The 23580-nt window shown below is 48.8% G+C and overlaps 1 protein-coding gene across 1 annotated transcript in view; it reads left to right on the forward strand.

The window, feature by feature from the left end:
* The first annotated feature begins 13166 nt into the window (after positions 1–13166).
* PLXNA4 (plexin A4) overlaps positions 13167–23580 on the forward strand; it is a 456164-nt gene continuing 445750 nt past the window's right edge. Inside the window, exon 1 of the mRNA XM_064373437.1 lies at positions 13167–13457. The gene's annotated coding sequence lies outside the window, so the exon portion shown is untranslated. The remainder of the gene's footprint in view (positions 13458–23580) is intronic.

Consider the following 23580-nt stretch of genomic DNA (forward strand, 5'->3'; position numbering starts at 1 on the left):
CTTTGCACTGGTCGCTTCTGTTTCATCTTTTCTCATCTGCTCCCTCCTTCTTTTCCTTCCAGTCTCAGTCCAGATGTCAGTCACCACCTCAAGGAAGTTGTTCCCAGCCTGTGTACCTCCACTTCTCACAACACCATGTGTGAATTTCCTTCATGTAAATTACCACTGCAAGAAGTTCTATTGCTATTTCTTGTCACTCATTACATCTCACCCCCATCCAGAATGCATGCTGCACAAGAGCAGGAACTTTGTCTGCTTTGACCTCCACTGTATCTGCAGCACCTAGAACAGCGCTTGGTATACAGTAGGAGCTCACAGTGTATTTATATAACAAATGAATAAAAGAAAGAATGAATAGATAAGAGGTGTCCACTCATCCGAGTCCTTGGTTTTCTTCCCCAAGGGTATATTTGAGTGTTTATAAATGGGAATACTGAAAGCCAGAACAACCAGAGCTTCCTGTGCAACATGCTAGTTAAATAATATGCAATCATCAACTTTCTATAACTTAAAATCTTGACTCAGAAGAACATATATAAACATTATTATTTCTCGCTGTGATGCCTTATTTTTAAAACATTGTAATAGGAGAGACATTAATAAAAACACATAGTTATAATTTAATATAGTGTTATGATCAGAATCAAGAAGAATTGCATTCTAAATCGACACTCTCTCCCTTACAATCCCACACTACTGGGCGAATACTTATATCTTAGCATTAACAACAGACTACTACAATTATTTGTTTACTGTTTTGTCCCCTATTCACTTGAAAACCCCTAAGGGTAGCAACTATGGCTGAAACAGCTTTGATCTGCAGCATAGTGACATATGGTAGGCATTCCATAAATGTTTTTTTCAATGGATGATTCTAAACATGATATGAGTTACATAAAATATCCTGTTGGCATATTTTGCTCTACAATTACAGTGAAATTTTTCTAAAATAAAAAATCTTTATAGTCCCATGAAAATCTGTGCGATTTCTTTCGTTTTCTTGATGATACCTTTATCACTGTCTTCATCATTCCTTCCTTCCTCTATTTCTTTTTCTCTCCTTTCCCTTCCTTTTCCCCCTTTTCTTCTCTCTCTCCCTCCTTCCTCCCTCCCTCCTTCCTTCCTTCCTCCTTCCCTCCCTCCCTCCTTTCTCCTTCTCTTTCTTTCCTTGCTTCCTTTTTCTCTCTTTCTTTCTTTCTTTTTCTTTCTCTTTCTCTCTCTTTCCCTCCCTCCCTTTCTCTCTCTTTCTTTCTTTTCCTTCCTTCCTTCTGCTCCCCTCCCTCCTTCCCTTCCTTCCTTCCTTCCTTCCTTCCTTCCTTCCTTCCTTCCTTCCTTCCTCCCTCTCTTCCTCCCTTCCTCTCTTCCTCAAGGTGTGTTCTCTCTTTCTGTAGTTTTTATGCCTGAATACGCATGAAGAATTAGGGAGGGAAATTATGATCAGGCCTGAAAGATGTTGATAAAGCCAGGAGGGAGGAAAATATGGGTGCTTTAGTTTTATTTTCAGGAGAAGAAAATGATGTCAGTGTTGATGATACTGATTGCAGTACAGGAGGAAGCATAATTGGGAATGGCAAAGAGACATTTAGACAAAATTTGGGACTCCTGCAGAATAAGTAAACACACGTTCTTTCACAGAGAGGTGCACTGATGATAGAATAATTTCTCCCAGGGGAGAGATGAGAATACCATTGTTCAGGTCATTTAAGACAAACTAGAGGAGGAAAGAGGAGTCATTATTTTTAGTTTGTGGAATGTCCACAGTGTAGTTAGGCATAGGACAAAAACCTCTCCAGCCCCCAAGTTCACAGTCCATAGGATGGGACGACACTACCCGACAGTGCGTTCATCCCCTGAGGCCTCTCAGAGACATTAAGATCTCTGGCCTGGTTTTCAGGACCTTATTAACTGTTGAAGCCTTCAGAGGGTTAAGGGGGTAGGAATGGAGAAATGGAAAGGGTTCCCCACGGAAAGCGAGAGACCACCTAGTGAAAAGGGAGACAAAAGGGATCTGGACATAGAATGAAGAAAGACTGGGAATGCTGGGGAGTGTGGAATGGGAAGAGGGTTTGAAGACCAAAGAGAAAAATAAATAAAAATCAGAACCCTAGATTATATGAACATCCAGTAGAACATGGAAACATGAAAGATGAATTCGAATGGGCCAACACCAAGAGGAAGATGGCACATGTGAGGAATGAGGTGTACAGCACGGAGTGGGGAGAGGCAGCATTTAATCCAGCTCGGTCTACTCCTTCTCTTCACCCCACCCTTGACCCTACATTTCTGGCTTCGTCCTTGACTTCCCTCCTTGGTAATCATCTTGGGTTGGATATTGGTTCTCTTCCCTAGGAATTACCCCTCAAGCATTCAGGTCAATCCAATAAGTATCTACTGAGTCAATGCAAAGCCTATGACACTGTAAGGCATACGTGATAAAAACAGAACGACAAACATCTCAAACCTCTTGAGACACCAGAGGTCATTCAATCTGAACTCTAGTCTTCACTGGAGCATCACCTGGTTTCTGCCTGGCCATGCAAAGTGATGGAGAACTCACCACCACTCAAGGAAATTTATTTTATCTTTAGAGAACTCTATTAGAAAGACATTCCTCACATCAAGCCAAAATATGTCTAAATAAGATAAGTTCCATTCTCTGATCCTACTTTCGCATCTTGAAGTTACACAGAAAGAAGGCAGCAGCTCTTCTCTTTGACAGCCCTTCAAATATTTGAAGCTGTTATGTTCCCTTGAGCTTCACTTCTCAAAGCTGAACATCACCAGTTACTTTGATTGTTTCAAATTAATTCCCTTCTGGGCTTGGCCACTCCCTCCTGAATGTGCTCAAAGTTGTCATAAAATGCTTAAAGTGTGGGGCCTTGAGCTCTATGCAGTATATTGCAGGTATAGTCTGCCTATCTCAAAGTTGAGTGGGACTGCTTCCTTTGGGACTCCATTCTCTTTTAATATAGCTTATGATCCCATTGACTTTGGCAGCATATCACTGTTGATTCATATTGAGCTTATTGTCAACTTTGTTTTTGGTTTGAGACAAGGTCTCACTCTGTTACCCAGGATGGAGTGCAGTGGTGCCATCTCTGCTCACTGCAACCTCCGCCTCCTGGGTTCAAGTGATTCTCCTGCCTCAAGCCTCTGAGTAGCTGGGACTACAGGCATCTGCCACCACGCCCAGCCAATTTTTTTTTTTTTTTTTTTTTTGTATTTTTAGTAGAGATGGGGCTTCACCATGTTGCCCAGGCTGGTCTTGAACTCCTGAGCTCAAGAAATCCACCTGCCTCAGCCTTCCACAGTTTTAGGGTCACAGGCGTGAGCCACTGTGCCCGGTCTGAGAGTGCCATATATTTTCAAATGTAGATCTGTTAAGCTCGCCCACCTTTTTCATTCCTTAGAATGGTGCCTCAAGGCAGCACCAAAATGCCTTGCCAAGACCCAAAATGCCCAGCATTCAGCAAAAGTTTCTTTTTCTTCAGGATGGAGCAGGATTGTAAATACTTATATTTAATATTTTTCTTTTATTGCAGTCATAGACAAATTTGATGACCATGTCTCCTCTATCTTTATCCAAATCATTAGTAATTGTGTTGAATAAGATTAGCCTGAGAACAGAGCTCTGACATACACCCTAAGAAAACCTTCCTTCATGTTGTCTTTGATGCATTAATGAACATCTTTGGGGTTTAACCATTGAGTCAATTAATTCACCAGCCGACATTGCCTGGTGTTCTACAAGGATTTTATTAAAGAGTCTATTAAATGCCTTGATGCAGTTCAGATGTTCTCTCTTACGTTTCCTTGATCTAAAAGCCTCACAGCCTTGTTGAGTTAGAGAGCAAGACCAGCCTAACAAAGTTTGTCCTTTGTGATTACTATGGACTAAATGTGTCATCCCACTTCCAATTCATATGTTGAAGTCCTAACCTCCAAGATGGGGCCTTTGGGAGGTAATCAGGTTTAGATGAGGTCATGAGGGTTGAGCCCCCACCCATGACTCCTTATAAAAAGAGGAAGAGTCACTCCAGATCTCTCTCTGCTTGAATGACCAAAGAAGAGTCATCCGAGGGCATAAACAAGAAAGGAGTCATCACCAAGAACCTGACCGTGCTGACACCCTCATCTCAGATTTCCAGCCTCCAGAACCATAAGAAATACACATTTGTTGTTGAAGCCACCCAGTGAGTGGCATTTCATAATAGCAGCCCAAAATGATTAGGGCAGTGATTCCAGATTTATTCCTAGTGATCAGTCACCTCCTTTTCTAAATAATCGCACACCTATCTTTCAGTGATGCAATGGTCAACTTGGGGGCCGTGCTCACTTGTTTGTGCTTTTCAGAACTCAGATTAGATCCCCCTTTTGCAAAACTGGAATGCCATTTGCCTGTCACTGGTCTTTCTTTGTCTCTTCCTACACAGCTCCTGATAACATTAATAACAATATGGAGCTTTCACTCGTTGCTATCTAAATGTTTCCTGGCATCGTCATATTTTTGGCCTGTACCATGTCTGGGTGTTAGCTTTCATAAGTTTCCTGACTCCAGGGTAGAGGCGTATTTCCTTTGACTTGATCTAAAGCTGCCTGCTTTAGCATGGAAAGAAGGTGCTGCAGCATCCCTGGAATCCTCCTCTAATCAATCTAGAGCCAAACAGAAGTTCTCCAGCCAAGGAGGATCCTGGCTGGTCTTTAGGAACTGAGAGATGAAGTCTCATTCTCTGGGACATTTACAGGATCGTGCCTGGGCAGACAGGCTGCTGTGTGACCTTCACGGCAGCCCACAGAATAGGAGCAACAGGGTGTATCTAGTAGGAAACCAGAACAAAGGCAAGCTCGAATACGATACAGATGGGGTGGAGGAGTGGTTGGCTGGATTTGAGAAGAGGGAGCGAGCAGAGGACTGGCGGTGTGAGAAGGATGTTTTTAGCAGCAGTATTTTTTTGTTCATTTTCAACTAGCTTTTTGAAAGATGGAGAATGTAGTACTTGCACGTGGTAAAACGTCAAAAAGAATAAAGAATATACAACAAAACAAGAACATGCCATATCGCTCTGCCTCTCACTCTGAGGTTTCTGTTGCTAAGTTTTTTGTGTATTCTTCCAAAACGTTCTATGCATGTACAAGCCTATTTTGTATATTTTGTATATTCAAAATATGCAAAGATATACATGAATACACCATTCTGCCTTTTGCTCTTGTTTTTCAGAGCAGCTTATGTAGATTTACTTCACTTTGTTTTCGTTTTGTTTTACAGCTGCACCGTCTTCTGTCGTATGGATGTACGGTAATTTTAACAGCAGAGTTTTGAGGAAATGAAAATAGAATTTCTGTCAAATCCAGGGCATTAATCTTAAGTTTGAGGTGGAGGGAGTAAATGACAGGTGTTACCAGATTTGCTTTTCAAGCTCCCTGTATACTCGTGGGTCATGCCAACATCCCTTGCCTTAGTTTACCTAGCAGGGAGAGAAAAACAATTTGATTTTCGTGTCAAAAACCAAGAGTAAAGGCTCCTTAACTACGGGACTTAAAAAGAACAGCTAATAGAAAGAGTCCATATTCATATTCTCTTATAATCAAAAGGTGGGGTAGGGACAGAAAGAAACTCTTACTCTGACCCTGAACTGGGCTGATGCAGTTCATGTATCCGATGGGTTCCCATGAACAATCATTCGAGAACTGGGCAGGCCTGGGTTGACCTACCTTATCCAGGCCCATCATTAGCCCTGCCAGGGGTGTACTGGCAGGTGCTTAACAACCAGCTCTCCACAAAAACAAAAGTCTCAATTTGTAGCACATGCTGATTCCCATGGTGCGAACACATCCCCAGTGGCTGATTTCCGGCTGCTGGCCTGGCATCGCTGGCTGCAGAGTTGGGGAGAGATGGCATGATTGGCCCTCCCCGGCCCTCATGTGCTACCACACATGTCTGTGGACTTCAGACTCCTAGGGTACCTGCTCCCTCTGGACCCCACAAGGGACATCTCACATCTGCGAAGGGGTGCATTAGGAGAAAGCCCTTCAAAAACAGAGGAATATGGGGCCTGGCCAGGAAAATAGGGCCAGAAGGAGAATGGAGCCAGGCCTCAGAGTCCTGGAGTGGCACACTAAAGTGGGGCGAGGCCACCTTGGGCCTAAGCACTGTCCTCAGAATCTTGGGGATTCTTGGGCAACTGTCTGTGGCTCTCTTTCTCTGCTTAGCATGGACACCTCTGTCCCTTCGTTGTCATTCATCTTTGCCTCTTTCTTCCCCTCTTCTCTTGTCCCAACCCTTGTATATGCGTTGACCCTGCTGATAGCACAGGCACCTCTGTCTCTTCATTCCTCTTCCTCTTGGCCTCTTTCTTCCCTTCTTCTTTCATGCTAACACTTTTATATTCCTTGGCCCTGCTGATAACCTGCAGGCTCCACTGAGCTCTCTGGAAGCTGCTGAGGGCAGAGGAGAGAAGGTGATGTGAGAAGTCCTCATGGGGACTGGTGTGTAGGGAAAGTGGACAATCAGCTTTCAATCACATCTCACTTCTAGTCTTCTTTTCATTCAACCTTCCATCTGCAAGAAGCATCCTTGGGCTTCCCTCCTGCCCTGTGGTGCAGCACGGATCAGGATCAGGTGCAGGGAACATTTCAGCACCACTGGGCCTGGTGCTCTGCAGGTGCAAGGCCTCACCCTGGAGCCCCATTCAACCCAACCTCCAAAAGGCTCTGTGGCAGAGGCACATGCCAGACAGCTCTTGAATGTAAACAGGACCCAGCACCACTTTCTGCCTCTCTCTTGGATGTCTCTGATGGCCAGTACCCTGGCACTGATGCTGGCCCATTTCTAGTGAGTACTGGATTTGAGCATTCTGGATGTGGATGCTTTCAAGTCTCTTAGTTGGATTTTCTCATTTCCATTTAATATACTGAGATGTGCTAAGAGGTTTATCCCAGGAGCTCTGAAGGGAGTGACTGGCAGGACATCTACTGGTGCCCAGTCCTGCCCAGTATGACACTATCATGCATCAAGCATGATAGTGCTTTGTCCTTATTCTAAAGTCAAGTGGGCTCAAATAATAAGCGTAAGAGGTTAATGAGGTCAAGGTCAGAGGAATGATATCTTCCCTGCAAATCACTGTATTTGTTATCTACTACTGCATAGCAAATCACCTCCAAATCACTGGCATAAAACCACATCTTATCTCTGCTCCATGATGTCTGGACCTCAGTTGGAAGCTTCTGAAGGCTGAAATCATCTGAAGGCTTAACTGGGGCTGCAGGATGGGCGTCTAGGGTGGCTTACTCATGGAGCTGGCAAGCTGGCACTGGTGGTTGGTGGGTAGGCTCAGTTTCTTGCCACACGGCAGCTCCGAGGGACCCAAGAGATCAAGCTGGAAGCTAAAATGTCTTTTTTTGACCTAGCCTTGGACACTGTCACTTCTTGGTCACTTAAGTCAGCTCTGATTTGGTGTGGGAGCAGACTGCATGAGGGCATGAATACCTCTGGCTGAGGGTCACTGGGGCCATTTTGGAGGCTGGCAACCACAGTTACTTAGAACAGCTTACACGCAGACCACCTGACAACCATCTTGTAAATGTGTTACCAGGCAAGAGCATTCAACCCATTAGCACAAATCCATCTTCATCACAAGGAAAACAACTTGAGGCCTTTTTGTTATGTGCACCCCAGTTAGAGGGGCCAAGTGACTCATTTAAACTACTACCAGTGTACTAGGCAGTGCCGAGAGAGGCCTCATGTGGGAAACATGAACTGTATGCCGTCCTCAGAATTCTGGCATACTCTGGGACCCTGTGCCTCCCAGGACTTAATCCCAAGAAGGGTTACACCGAAGTGTTTCTACTTTCTTGTTATAGCAAGACATGGCTCTGGCCAGATCTGGGACTTTGTTACTTTCTGGCCAATGGAGTTAGGTCACACCCCCTCCCTCCCTCCCTCCATCTCCCCTTACCTCATAACATCCTCTAACTTCTGGTTTCTGTGGTTAAAAAGACAATTTTTTTTTTGTTAGTTGAAAGAGAAGGAAGAATTCTATAGAGGGGTAGTGGATGAAAGGGCCTGGGGAGGAAGATTTGGAGCATGGGAGGCATGGAAGCTGTTTTGGTGTCCAGAGGATCAAGATCCACAGGGTATGTGTGGAGGAGGAGAGGGGCGTCCTCCCCACCTAAACACCAACCCCGTGGTGTGGCTTGGGAAGCCATGACATGGCACCAGAGCTTGCCATGTTCAGCAGTGCAGCCGGATAGAGGTGTCCTTACAGAGGGCACCATGGAGCTGGCAATGCAGAGATGTCCTTCCATCAAATGGCTCATGGGCAGTGGATTTCCAAGAGGACACTTGTGGTGAATGAAGTGGTCAGACTTGTTCCTAAGCACACCCACCAGTGGGGGTCTCTGATATAATGGGAGGAGACAGGGAAGGGTCTGTCAGTGGTGGCCAAAGTCTTACCTGGGCAGAAAAGACTGGGAGTTGAGATTCAGATGTTAATATCTCTGTGCTCATTTGCACCCACAGTCTAGGGAAGCCTGGAACAGTTGGGTCTACTAAGAATACCCAGCCACCAAGTTCAATCTACTAGTAGGCACTGTGATGACACAGGGATGTTCCTCCTCACCCCTTCCTTGAAAGGCACTCACCTCTCCTTTCTGCTTTACTGTTCCATGGTCCAGTCTTGAAGACAGAACCCTTGGCTTAGTCCCTTAGGAGTCAGAGGGAAGAATAAATTACTTTGAATGAACTGAGAATCCTGAGAGCTGATGCCCATCCCATGAAATGGCAGAATTCAAGGAGGATGCAGATTAAAAGCCTCTGGAGTGTGCTGTGGACATCTGGTGACACGTGCAGAAAGCAGGAGACAGAGGGTACCCTGGCCTCACCCATGTCACTGCGGAAGGCTCCTCCTGCCTCCTCGGCTGAGCTGTGGGATACGGATGATTTTTCTGCTGTCCTGCAGGTGGCGCCACAACGTAGGTTTTTAAGCTGCTGACTGTGGTTTCTCTCCAGTGCAAGGTACAAGACCCAGCCATGGGGACAGCTCTTGGGGAAAAGAAAATGTCTCTCTAGCACCACCAGGCTCTGGTGATTTATTTAACGAGCAAATCTGGCTTTTATCAACTTAAATAGCAGCACTGTTCCTAGGCTAATAAAATGGTGGTAGCTAAGTGAAGGGAAACGTAAGGATTTCTTCTTCTCTCTCCTATTAAACTGGTCCTTTTATTCAGCCGTGAGAGATGAGCCAATACTTTTTCTGTCTCAACCCAGCAATAAACCCCAACCCAAGTCCCACAGACATAGCTTCTTTAGAAAACAGGACTCTGTGAAGCAGTTTGCCATTTAGCTTCTCCCTCTTGTGGCCTTGGGTTCAGACGATAACATAACCAGCTTCACGACCAGGCAAGGGGTCGAGGGAGGAACTCACAGAGCCATTGTCAGCAGAAGACAGCTAGACGGCCCTGCTTGAGTCTCCCTTAGCCCTCAACAGTTGGATGGGGTGGAGGAGGTGTGAGAACCAAAGGGCTAATGCAGAAACATGTTTTGAACAGTGATAAGATGCTGCCTTTGCCTGTTTACTCATGGGGTAGGGGCAAGATAGCAGAAGGCCTACCCTCCTTATATCGATCTATTTGGAAAAAAAAAAAAAGGATACATTCATCTGGAAAGTGACCCTAATTCCTTACATGTGTTTTGTACTTACCTTAGAGTTTCAAAACACCTTAATAAGATGGTATGTCCTTTGAAAGTCATTGCAACTCTAAGGGGGCATATGTGTCAGGTGATAGATGGGTATCATCAAGAGGACGTGACCTGCTCCAAATTATAAAGCTGGCCGATGGCAGCGCCAGGAGTAGGACACCCATTTTCTAACTTCCAGTGTAGAGGCCATACTCATCCCACCCCATTCCATTTTCCTAACTTAAGACAGTCAATCCAATGGGCCATCACTGAAAAAAAAAATCCTCTGCTGTTGCTAATTTGACCCTTTCTGCTACTCCCTCTGATGATGTGATAACTGCCCCCTTCAGTATGCCTTTCACTGTGTTATTCAGTGGAAGGAAAGCAGGGAAAAGGCAGTTTGAGATATGGCCCCATTAACAGCGGGAGAGCTGGCTGGGCCCCTCACCTGCCAATGGCTGCTGGTCCAGCTTTCTGCTGTATGTCTTCCTTGTCATTTGGCTCTGTTATTACTCTTCAGGCACACATGGCATTCATTTCTCTGAATGAAAATAAATGACACCGCACACTAGACAGGAGATAAAGAATAATAAACACATTTTATTTGCCACCTCTGAAAAAAAGGAAAAAAAAAAAGGTCTTTGACTTCCCGTCCATCCATCAGGAAATGGGCCTGGAACTCAAGCCATATTCACACACGCATGCACGCACGCACACACACAAACACCCGATCCGAGGAGGAAAAAGACAATCAGATTGTATTAAAAATACATGCTAGAATGACTGAGAATGGAGACAGAGCTGTTTTCTCACCTTCCCCCCTTCCTGTTGGCATTTTATGGCATACCCTGAAAGCTGAGCGGCCAACAGACATTTGAAAGGAGTTCCCCCTCCCCTGCTTTTATTGAACGATATTCCTTAAGTAACCCTTTAGGGACTTTCATGGGGCTATCTGGGCTGTCACTTCTGGGAATGGCCCATGATGATCCTGTGCAGCAATTTAAAAAGGGACACCTAGAAGCAGTGCCAGGACCAGGTGACACAGGCCTTACACGGACCTGGGGGTAAGGGCCTCCTTCAATTTTATATCTTCAGTGCCCGGCTGGCCTCCTGCCAATCCAAGACTTGCATAGGAGACATTTGGCCCTGGGCTTCCTCCATTCCAGAAGGGCGTCCAAGAGGCAGCCAGCATTGAGTGATTTTGTTATGTGTGTTTCTGGACTTCTGAAACTAACCTGATATTGTGTGCTGTGTATCTGGACTTTGGAAACTAACCTGATATTGTGTGCTTTATCTAGAGTCTGGGATTCAGGGTTTCTGGGAAGAGTGGAGCCAGATCAATGTATTCACTTAAGCCTAATAAGATAACTCCTTGCTGCTTTCTGGGCCATGCAATACTCAGCAGAGAACCAGAGACTAAAAGGACTCCACGTTGTCTCCTGGAATATCCTTTGACCAAAGAATCAAACATCTGGTTTCCTCCTCGTTCGGGCTTGGTTCATCTTCTCACTGGTGAGAGCAAAGTTTCAGCAGGCTCCTCTCTGGGTGGGCCAGGCCTGACCTACATGCGCTGCTCACCTTGGGGCCTGTTTAAGCTGTCATCTCACAGCTCGGTTCAAAGACTCCCCAGTTCATACAACTTTTATTTCTGTGAGAATATAACCCCTGTAGGGAGGTGTAGGAATTTATGCCATTATCAGTCATGTCCACCTAATAAGGAGGCTCTGAGATGTTTCGATGGGAAGGATAGTAATGGACAGGGAGTTGCTGGGTATGAGGACAGTTAGAGAAGGGACAGGAGGGAGGAGGCCAAGAGCCATGGGTCCTTCAGAGGGTCATCCTTGATGGTTGCCTATCCCAGGGAATGCTTACTGCTGAAGGTGCCACTTCCCTGAGACTAAGGTGGGAGCGGGGGATGAGGATGAGGGAGGTATGCAGAGAGTTGAGTTAATAGAGGTGGAAATCCTTTCGGTTTCTCTTGGTGGGTAGGCCCATTCCTATGGGGATCTAGGCAGAGGTTTGGGAGGTAGTGCCACCCACTCCCCATCTCCACTGCCTAAGCCAGAGCCACATGGTGATTTCTTTCTTTGGCCTTCTGTAACCACCCTGATGATGGCATGGCCTGTTCTGGATGTAGTCTAGGATCTAGGGTTTCAGAGAAGAGAGGAGCCAGGTCAGCCACTCAGTATAAACATGACTGGAAAAGTCAGGTTACCATGCCAGCTCTGGGGCACTTGGCCACTCATGTTCCCTCATGCAGGCCTGCTGCCGTCGGTGTCCTCGGCCTCTTTGGGTTCCATGTGAGGACAACTTGGTGGGGTGTTGGGAGGGGTTCTGACTAGGAATGGGTGTATTCCTCGGTGTCAGTATGCGCTTGTGTCAGCTCTGAGCACCTGAGGGTCCCTCCGACGGCCAGTGCCCAGAGCTGCACCTTCCGAGGGAGGCGACTGAGTGGTTCCCTCTGAGCGCGTGCCGTGCGCCCGGGTCACCCCTGTGTGCGCCCCTCTCCGCTCCCCATCGCCACCGCCAGGGTGGCTCCGTTCGGGCCGAGGATACCCAGGGGGTTGTCGGCAAACGTCCGTGCGGGGGAAAGCCGGCGAGCTGGGCGGCGGCAGCGGGTGGGAGCGTGTAGGGAGGCGCCCCCTGCCCCCTCTGCCGGCCGCTCTCCCTCGGTCTGGATGTCAGCCGCGAGCTCCGAGCCAGCGAGAGCGAGCCAGAGAGGGAGCGGCGGCGGGCGGCGGGCGGCGGGCGGCGGGCGGCGGGCGGCGGGGAGGAGAGGAGGCGAGGCGAGGGAGGGAGGAAGGGAAGCAGGGAGGGCGGGAGGGAGGAGAGGAGGACCCAGAGAGCGCCAGGCAGCTGGAGTTTTTGCAGCGCTTGGCCGGGCTTCAATGCACAGCAGCAACGAGCCGCGGCGGCAGCAGGCAGCCCGGGAGCTCCGGCGGCGGCCGAGCCAGAGGCGGCCCCGCTCCCTGCCCCCTGCAAACTTTGCTAGCAGCCAGCCCAGGGGGCTGGGGGCGCGCCCGGGAGGCCCGGCTCGGCCCGCGGCCGAGCTCGCCGCCGCCGCAGCGCCAGCCGCCGCCGCCACCACCGCAGCCCCGCGCCTCCCCGGGGAGCAGCCGGCGGCTCCCGCGGCCCCCCAGCCCCGGCCCCTGGGCACTGCCCGGCGAGTCCCCCTGCAGGGGTGGGGGCTGCCGCGGCGCGGCTGGCCGCTGGCTACCGGGGGGAGGCCGCTGCTGCCCAGAGAGGCGCGCAGAGGCGCCGAGAGCGCTCCCCGGCGGGTCCCCCGCGCACTCGCCGCACCGGGGCAGCGGCCCGACCGGGCGAGCATGGGCGGCGCGGAGTGACGCTGCCGTGCCCGCTTGGCATCAAGGACATTCAGCCCGCGGGGGTGGGGACGAAGGGGGGCAGCCCCGCGTCGCCACCGCAGCCCCCGAGAGCAGCCGCCGCCGCTGCTCGGTCTCCGGGGCTGGGTGGAGGAAAGGGGTGTTCGGAATCGATCCCCATTTTCCGACCTTTTTGTTGGACATTACGCCCACCGTGGACGCCGCAAGAGGAACTGTCAAGCCCTGCAGGCTCTGATTCGGCGCCCTCCGTGTTCCCCGGCTGCTCGCGGTTTCCCTGTGCCTCGGTGGAGTATTTGCGTTCGGGGCTGGGGCTGGAGGAGGCAGCCACACGCGCGCACACGCACACGTTCAGAGGAGGGCGAGAGGCAGCGGCACGGGCTCCATCTGCAGTGTCAATGCGGCGCTCCCGCTGAACGAGGGAAACGCGGCGCGTCCAGGTAAGGAGCCGGCCGGCTGGGGCGCGGGGCTGGGCGGGCAGGCGGCGAGGGCGGCGCGGCCGGAGAGACCCTGGCCGGCCCGGGAGTCCTCGGTGCCCCGGAGCCAGCCCGCGGCACACGCACACGCACACACACGGGCACACACACAGATCCACACGGGCACACACAGCGCTCGCGCACCTGCCCACGTCCCACCTGGGCGCCCGCGGAGGTGCAGCGGCCGGAGCAGGGATTTCCCGGGTGCGTTCCCCTCTTACACTCCGGCACTCAGAATTCTCTTCCTTCCCTTCCCCGGGACTTTCGGGGTGGGATTCTGTGTATTACCGGCTCTGCCTCCCACCCGGGGAGGCTGAGGGAGGGATTTTTTAGCTCCCAGCCCCTTTCATCCCTAGCTGGACTTTAAAACGGGAGAAGTCATGGGAGGTCTCCGGAGACCCACCCAGTGTCATCGCGGCCCCGTGGCCTTTGGACACCCAGGGATTTCAACGGGAGACAGACCCACAGATATTCGGACTCATATTTGGAGAGAGTGGTGGCCCAGCGCGTGGGGAGGAGGCCACATAGGCGGTTGGGGCTGCAGTTCTGTAGGGCGGCGCATATGGAACAGACACTGCGTTTCCCCAGTAAGAGGCAGCACAAACGCCTTTCTGAAGCGTGCACTACCTCTCCGGGAATGCGCCGAGATTTCAGGCAGAAAGGGGCTTACAGCATCACCGCGTGTGTTGCTTGCCTAGGGAAGGTGTGGGGGCCAGATCCTCCTTAAAAGGCATGACCTTATTCACAGCCTCAGTCCCTGCTTAGCAGCAAGCAGACAGGGCTTGGTGACACAGGACTTGGGTCCCCTCTCACCTCCTTACCCTTCCTGGGCACGTGGGGCTGCCTTCCCCGGTGCCTCCTCCTGTCACATGTCTTTCGAGGTGTCTGAGAAAGAGAACTAGAAGGGGGAAGCACGAGGGGTGTAGTCCTCCAAAAGAGGAGGCTCTCCACCCTCACGACCGCGGCGGCAGTGCCCACAGGAGGAGGCAAGGCATTCATGGGTCTGCCAGCGTCCCCCAGAGCCCGGCTGCTCTGAGCGTAGAATCACTCGCCAAAAGCCCATGTCTCAAGGTCCTATTTCCCGAAAACATTTTCATTCTTGTTCTCCCTGGCTGGAGTTTCACAGGCTGCTCATTTTAACTTTTTCTGGAGGAGGTAGGAAGTGGTTGGGATTCTAAGGGGCTTTTCCGTAGTTCCCTTCTAAGAGCAACTCATTTAGGGTTTCAGTTGTCATAGGGAGAAGAATGTGAGATCCAAATCAAACAGTATTTTGGAATTGAATATACATGTACAAGCTCCTACGTTTCTGGAGCTCTCCCTTTGACGTAGCTTTTTGGGCAACCTGACCATATCATCCCCTGCGAAAACTGAATAAGTTTGTACCCTCTGTCCAAGATCATGTGTTCGGAGTATCCCGCAAACCCACCAGTGGAAAAAATACGTTGGGAGTCTTCCAGAACGCGATGGGAGAAGAGCAAACATTCTTTTGAACAAGAAGGCCTCAGTGCTAGGCACAGAATTTGGGTTGTTTTTGTAAATCCAGAAGATGGGTGCTGAATGAAAGGGCTTTTTCAGCACCCTGACTCCACTATTTCCAAACTTTTTTTCAGCTCCTGCAAAGGTCTCTGGCTAGGCTGGGGAGAAACGCAGATGCCCTGGGAGGGAGATTGTATTCCTGCTGCGTGTTGTGTGAGCTGCCCTTTGATTGATTGAAAAGGGTAGATGGAATAAAGCAAATCTCTCACAATGGGGAGACCCCAGTAGGGGGAAGAAACCTTATTTGCTTTTTAAGAATGGTGGGCGTGTGCACGCACACACCCAGATATATACACACATGCATTCTCAGAGTCTGGCTAAATGTGGTCAGCTCCCCCAGCCATGTGTGACAATGGGGTCCACTTCTGTCTTCCTGGCTGTGGAAGAAATGGAACATTTCTCTCCACATGGCCCTCGAGGGCGTGGACAGGCAGGTCCCACCTACTCGTGCAACAGCACATAGTTTGCAACCGAAATAATGAGCTCCAGCAACAGTGGGTGCCTCCAAGGTAAACGGTCCCTCCTGGGACCTGGAAGAGGCAAAGGGACAGGGTACAGGATCGTCCTGAAATGACTGCATCTTCCCGGTAGAGCCCCACTCCTTTCTCTCCTTTCCTCCCTACCTTCTTTCCTTTCTCATGTATTTGCCGCCTCAGGATCCATCATTTTAATGCAAAGCCAGCAGTCATTATGCTGGTTATAAGCTAAACATCTGGGTTCAAAAAATCCCTGCACTTTCTGCACTTAGCATTAGGTACCAATTTGGTTTCTAGGACAAGGCAGGCATTAATTAACATCTCTGTAAAGCGGAGTATACATCATGCTTTCCTGGCTCTCTTGCCCAGCCCTGGAGCATGCCACGCTGTCATTCACCCTCTCTGCCACTCTTCTGTGCCCTTCCTTTTAAGTTCTCTGAGGTCTTTCTCACTGGGAAGGGAGTCACACTAGAAAAACCCCAGCCACGAATGCTGCTTTTCAGCAGACTCTCACTGCCTGGTAGACTGTGTTTAAGGCAGCTCTCTGGTGAGCACTAGGTGTGGGTCACCTGCAAGCTGTTCCTTCTTGCCCAATCACGTCCTCCCGGGGCTCTCCTCTGTCCTCCCAGGACTTCATCCTGAGTGCCCACTGGGATGCTGCAGACATTTCTGGAGGACCCCAAGGCAGTCAACTTGTTCCCTTTCTCCTAATCCGTGCCTTTCTGTCGCCTGCTGCTGCTACTCCCTGAAGACAGGGAAATCTGCACGGCAGAGTCTGCCTACATACACTTGGCCTCGGGATCCTTTTCATCACAGTGAGGGCTGCCGGGAATGAAGTGGGGGCTTTCTAGGATGGCAGCAGTCCTGAAATGGGAGAGAGCTAAAGGGGCTGGGTCATTAACCGCTCTTGGCTCATAGTTATCATCAGGCTTTGATGCAAAGAAATCGCAGCGGATCTCTCTCCTCCTAGCCAGCTAGGGGGCATTTCTTAGCTGCTTCTCCCCATCCTCAGCTAGAGAAGGCATAGGCAGACAATGCACATCAGAGACCTGTTGGAGCGGCTCTGTGATGGGTTAGCGGAGGGCGGCAGTAATACAGAAAACACGACCGTGATCTTGGCTGTCATTAGACTGTGCAACAGATGTGCCAGCATTCTCCTCTCTTCTTATTTGTGTCCGGCGCTACCCAATATGAACCTGGCTCAGGCCTGGGTTATGGAGTAGGTTCATTTCCCTCCCTTGACTCCCCCTTTCCTGTTCCCCCAAACTCCACTTCTCTGCCCCCACCACTCGCTAATCTACCTCTTGGCTTTGTGCGCACATCCACCAACCCATTCGCCCTCAAATTTGCGGCACTCCAAGCAATCAATATAACATGAATTTAACGACAGCTGGATGATTAAGTGTTATTTATATTTAAGAGCGGCATTTAAAAAAGACGTCTCGCTAATAAATCAAACGGCTGTTTGGGAGATGCACATGATGAGGGTAATTGGCCTATAGGCTCTACTGAGCTATGCTTGGTCCGCACAGGGCCCTGCAGACAGGACACTGTCTCTTTAAAAGCCGCAAGCTCCACTGCTCCCTCCGCAGACTCCCACCTGATCCCCTCTGGCCACCCAGACTTTCTCATTCTTCTTTCTTTCACGTTGTCCTTACTGACCAGGCTGTAGCGTTCAAGTTGTGGCAGGAAGGTGGAGCCTGCAGGGAGACTGAAGGGGGCTCTGCTGCTAAGTGGTAAGAGATGGCTCTTAAAACGAAAGGCAGGAAGGGGTCCTGATTCCCAGAGCCCAGGGCTTGTTCCTGAAGGAGGAGGCTGCTTCCCTGCGTGGTATGAAGAAGAGCTTCCCGAGTCCCTGTGTGAGTCTGTATAAGCCCCCACACCCTGTTCTGTCCTGTGGCATCAGCCTCCCAAGGGAAGAGGCTGTGAGGACGTTAGTATTGGTTTCAGTTCTTGTAAACACAGTGGAATAGAAGATGATAATTAATGATGATGGTGGCCAATATTTATTGAGCACTCATTTGGGTAGGCACTGTTTAAATAGTTTGCCTCATAGCAACCCAAATAGGCTATTACTGTCCTCATTTTCTCCAGGAGGAAACTGAGATGCAGGAGGTTAAGGACTTTGTCCCAGATCACACAGCCACTTAGTGATGGAGCCAAATCTCACTTGTGAGCAGTCTGAGCTTACGTATCACTGTGCTGCTTGCATACCAGATTGCTGCCCCTTTGGGAGGTTTGTGGGTGAGTGCTTGGGAGGAAGTTTACAATATCTGGCCCTAGTCTCTTGCACTACCTCTGTGATGCCAGGCAAATGTGTTTATTCATTAAGCCTTGATTTCCCCATTCATCAAGGGGGATGAGTTGTCTCCTTGGCTGTTGGTGGGTTATAAAATTGGATGGATCATTCTAGTAGAGTGCTCAGGTCCTGAGGGGGCCTGTCACCTCATTTGTCAATTCCCATTTTCTCCTGGGAAAAAATAAGGAGTAAGTGAATGAATGAATGGGTGAAGTCCTTATCTTTGCTTTTGATTCTATGAGGCTCTGATTCTGATAGGAGTCTAGTTCTCCCTGGTGACTGCTTCGAATTGCTGGTATTGTGGAAACAACACTTTCTCATTTCATCTTTAAAGTAGTTGTGCAAGGTAGGTATTGTTTATTCCCATTTTGATAGCATAGAAACTAAGGCTGTGAAGAGAGTTTAGGTGACATGTCCAAGGCCTCAGGTTGCTAAGGGATAGACAGTTTTTCACTCTTGAGCGAAGATTCTTTTACCATTACACAGCTCACGGTAGGTGCTTGACACTTGTTCATTCATTCATTCATTCATTACCCCTAGAGTTTCCGACTTCAGGATCCAGAAGCAGGGAAGAAATCTGTGCCTGGGGACATCATGCCATGCTGGGTGCCTGGATCCCGTGGTGGTTGCAGCAGAGACTCATCGGATGTTGGTGCCAATGGACTGTGTCAGGGGATAGATATCCTGTAGCACTTACAGGAATTTTGATAGGCCTCCATTTGTACGAAGAAAATAACTCACACCTGAGATGGTGCAGGCTGAGGTGAAGCATTAGGAATTACATCCTGATGCAAAGATGTGGGTGCCCTGAAGGAGCTCATAGGCCTGGTTGGGTTTTGTCCCACTCCAAAGCCAGGGCTAAGCTCAGTCCTTCTGGTCTGAACATTTTAGGAAACAGCCACAGGTGAGGAAATTTGGTTACTTGCCTTTTTTTTTTTTCATTTTCTCCAAAAGAAAATGAAAGAAAAAAACCTTTATCCCATGCATTATTTCTTTGACTTCTCTACACTGTGAGGTAAGTGAAGGTTCTGTCCAACTTGAGGTGGCTAGAAGGGCTGCACTTGGAATTTCATCACCTGCCCTCTGGGGCAGCAGTAGGAATAAGTGGATAAAACATTGCGAGGTAAAGTCCTGTGCAAACTGAAACCAACAGGTGTTGGCGAGGTCTCAGGCTCCCTTCTTTTCCTTCTAAGCTTGGATCTTTCCCTCCCCCTCCATAGCGTTTCCTCCATGAACCGGGATTCGCAACAGCAAATTGGATTTTGGGGTGTTTTGTCACTCCAACACAAAACAGATCACTAGCTAAGAGGATAGAGTCTCCGCAGTCAATGCGCTGAACAGAGCCTCGCTGAATCAATTCCCAGGGTCTTACAGGGTAGAGTATTTTCATTATGAAATGCGAGGGGAGAAGCAGTTGAGGAAGAGGTCACTGGAAATGTAGGAAAGGAAAACCATGGCAGCTCAGAGGTTTTCCTGGTCTTCGCTCAAGATCAGCTCCTTATCTGACATACTCACTGAACTCTTCTCAAATGAGCACAGCTGGATTTCCCTTTTGGTAATGTGGACTCTCAAACTAGAAGGTGAACCGATCATTCTTTAGCTTTGGCCCAGAGACCAAGAGGAAAGAAGTCAGCAAGTTGTGGCTGGTGGATTGCTTCCGTTCTCGTGGCGGGGTTAGAGAGTGAGAGGAGACAGCAGCAGGCATCAGGATGTGCAGACGAAGCAGCCTGCCTGGAATGTCAGCTAACGTTGCTAGAGTCAGTTGGAGTTCATTTTCTTCCTCTCCATCTCAGACCTGCCTTCCTGAAAGTAATACTTAAAATAGAGCACAGTTTCCCAAAGTATATGCTGTGGGGGAGTGACTAGGCATTACATACAAAAAAGTTTTCACAGTCAGGTGAGTTTGCAGAACCCTGAGCGTAAAGCAAAGCTAAAGATACTCCTTGCTGCAGGACTTCTCAGAGCCTTTAATATGCTCACATGGATTGTGAAATCACAAAAGTAGATCTATTGTGTAGCGGACCTGGAATCCACCGAGAAACACTGGACTAAGACATGCACTTTCCTACGTCTACTCTCAAATGTGAATAAAGGGGTGGCTTCTACAGTGAAAATTTCCACTGAGCTTTTATATTACATAAACCAAGTACTGGATTCTGGTGATTGTGTAAGCGAGAGGTTCTCAAGCAGAATTGTGTCAGGCAGGCAGAGAGTCCGTCCACCTCTGGCCTCAGCATTTGCTCAACCTTCTCCACAGCCTATCTTGCCCTTGTCTTTCCAAGGAAAGAGAGAGGTACTCAGGCATGTGTCAATTTCCTTAGGTTCCTAGATGATTCCCGTATGTCCCCTTGCTTAAAAACCACTATTGTGGAAAAAGCTAGGCTTCAGTTATAAACAGATGTAGATAACGCTAGCTAAAGGATCTTGGGAAAAGCATTTTATGTTTTAGTTTATTGTTTATAAAATGAGGAGGTTGCTTTTGGTCTAGATTGGTGATTAAACATATTTTAATATGTATACAGTGAAAGTCTCTACTCCAGTGAGATTTTATTTGGAATTCTAATGCACAGAACAGATGCAAGCAGGACTCTTCTTGTCAAAGCTATGGAGAGCCTGGGCCTTGCCCCCTCTGTCTGTCTGTCCTTCACCTCAGTCACAGCCTGGGTTCCCTAGAAAGTAGAGCTCAAGGCAGAAGCTGTGAGTTACAACTTTATTGAGGGGTGGAGTCCCAGGAAGCAAGAGTGAAGCAAAGAAGGAGAGGGAGGGAAGGAAGGAGAACAAATAGTGTGTTACCAAGCTGGCCTCGGCTTCCCAGGGAAGAGCAGCTGGTGGTTCCGTCACTCGGGAGGTATCCAGGGAAGCCTGGTGTGAACACCATGTCTCAGAATAGTCTGTGGTGGGGAGGCACAGCCAGCAGTTAATCCACGGGTCCTTCTGGTCTGCTGTAGCTCACTGGGCACAGGTCACCCCGTGAGGCATCAGCCAACTCCCCTCACTTTGGGGTTGGGACACCAGGTCAAGCAAGAGCCTCTGTGGGTCAGGTCCTAGGGCTAGGGCTTCCTTCAGTCTCCCTGCAGTAGGTATGCCAGGGTTACCCCTTCAGGATCCCAGCCTTTGCCTCTGAAGGAAGAAAAGACAGAGAGAACTTTAGGACCAGAGGAACGACAGAAAGCATCACTGGGGCCTCTCTTGTCCATCAGATACTGACCCAGTCTTCCTCCCTAAGTGCACTTGCCCCTAACCACTGATTGACGTGGGCAGCTCACTGACTTAGAGACGTGGTTCTGCGTTAGCGTGTCTGCCTGAGAGTTGCGGCTCCTAGAGGGTAGGGTCAGCCCCTGCTTCAAGCGGTCTCTTGTTTAATCAAGGACTCAATTCCTGCTTTTTAATAATGATAAAGAAGCTGCTACTGGCAGTGGCAGTGATAACAGTTGGAACAGGAAAAATGACTGCAGCTCAGAATTGGGGTGGGGTGGGGTGATGTCAGGTGAGACTGAGCAGATCTGGGCAGATACATAAATTGGGAGTCTGGGATAATGGTTTCCATGCAAGGAACATAAAGTTGTTCAGAACAGAGTCGGATGGCGAGACGGGGCAGGGTACTCCAATTAGGAGCCCCAGAACTCATGAGTCTATGTCAACACTAGTTGACTACACTGTGGATTACCCAATTTAAACCCAAAATAGAAACCGCGTTAAGAATGGGTGCCAGCCCGATTTCAGAAGGCTTTCCTAACATCTCAGGGCTTATTAAACAGCGGCGAGCCTTCCGCAGAGTGGTGTGTGACTATCTCAGGGACGGAGCGGCTGCTGGGGAGCAGGGAGAGGTCGTGATGACCCCTGCCACTCTCCTAGTTTTCAGAAATAATGAAAGCATTGAAATATATTGCAACAGGGGACATTTCTGCATAAAATATTTCCTGTAAGTCATTGCCTCTAGCTAGTCCTGCCCCTCATCAACATTTTTTACTACTCTTGTGCTTTGAAGACCCTTTAGGGTCAGGCTGGGCGGAGGACTGATGGTCATGCTGTGCCTGTGACCTCTTTCCCAGCTCTCTTGTCCATTAGATACTGACCCTGTCTTCCTCCCTAAGTGCACTTGCCCCTAACTACTGATTGATGTGAGCAACTCACCCGACCTAGAGACGTGAGCCTGCATTAGGGTGTCTGCTTGAGAGTTGCAGCTCCCAGAAGGTAGGGTCAGCCCCTGCTTCAAGCAGTCTTTTATCTAATCAAGAACTCAATTCATGCTTTTTAATAATAGTAAGAAGCTGCTGGGAAATGGCAATGATAACTATGGGAATTATGTATTTCCTTACGTCTTAGGTTGAGAGGGACCATTGCTTACTTCTTGTATACCAGAGCCTATCTTACTGGAAGCAATTGATAAATATTTGCTGTAAAAATAGAAGGAATAAATGGAACAGGACAAGGTGAAGAAGAATGACCTTAAAAATGTCAAGACTGGGGAAAGTGTGAACCAGGCTTATATGGTGGGTTCCTGCTCTCCAGCAGGGACAGAGTAGGGATCACGTCAAGTCAGGCTGGCTGGCCATTCCAGAGGATTCAGATGAACCTGGATGAGTGCAGACTGAACCCCTCAGTCACCCTCCAGCGTCTTCTGGGTTATAGTGGTCGGGGACAGGTAGGTGCAGTGGTCTCGCACATGGAAACACATGGAATTGAATTTTTTCTCTTTGTGTAAAACTCACTATGGGTTAGGCACGATAGATTGCGGGCGAAGACTAAACTGAATTTAGCAGAACATTCCAAAGACTAGTCCATAAAACCCTCCATGGAGAAAGCATTCTGTGGCCAAATAAGTTTGCAGACATCCTCTCTTTTGTTCTCTTCCTGGAGGTGCACAAGAGCGAATTAAAGATGAGGAAGACCTGTTCTTGGGAAACCTATTTATTCTTAGCCCACTGCTTTTCGGGTTATTGGGCCATGGGGATCCCTTTGTTTGGGTGTTTTTAAGCCTACTGATGTCTCCTGGAAAGAGGGTTCCATAGAAAGGCATTCTGGGAGATGGTGGCCTTCAACTGGAAGCTTTCAAGTTTTAGTTTAGTTCAGAGGTGAAAAAAGCAGAAGAATGAATTCACTGTACTGATAAAATAGGGACGTGTGACTCCAACTTTCAGAGGCACTGCCTGTCTCTTTTCCTTGTTATTTGCTTTGGGGACTCCCAGAAATGACTGTGAATTCTCACAAAACTTTAGTGACCATGGCCAGGCGGTCTGCCTTCAGGTGTGTATTTCATAAAGAAACCGTTTCAAGAAGTGTGAATACAGCTCTGACAGGTTTGCGGACATGTTTTCCACAAGTGGCACTTTTTGGTTGCACATAACAGATCAAGATGGATGTTTGCAAAATATGTGAGTAATGACATTCACCTTCTCCATTTTTTTTCCTCAGCCATACTGCTTGAATAAGAGGCTTCCATATAACTGACAAACGTAAATGTTCTTTATCAAATTAACAAAGGAAGCCTGAGTTGTTAAGACACACCTCTCTAAACTTTGGATGGTTGAAACAAATTTTCTCTTGGGAAGAGAAAACTTTGCCACCACTGGATAGTGACTAGAGAGTAAAGTCAGGCATTTCCCATGGGAAGCATTTTCACTGCATTCATCCTACATAGGCAATGATGTGTGTATGTGTGTGTGTGAGAGAGAGACAGAGGGAGAGAGAGAGTGTGTGTGAGTGTGTGTGTGGGTTGGGGTAAAAGGGGGTAGTCCCTCAATGGTTTTTGGGTTTGAATCACTTGGGGACACTC

This window comes from Aotus nancymaae, unplaced genomic scaffold (genome assembly GCF_030222135.1).
Source record: "Aotus nancymaae isolate 86718 unplaced genomic scaffold, 86718_ANA_hifiasm-v0.15.2.pri h1tg000002l, whole genome shotgun sequence".
Classification (NCBI taxonomy): Eukaryota; Metazoa; Chordata; class Mammalia; order Primates; family Aotidae; genus Aotus; species Aotus nancymaae.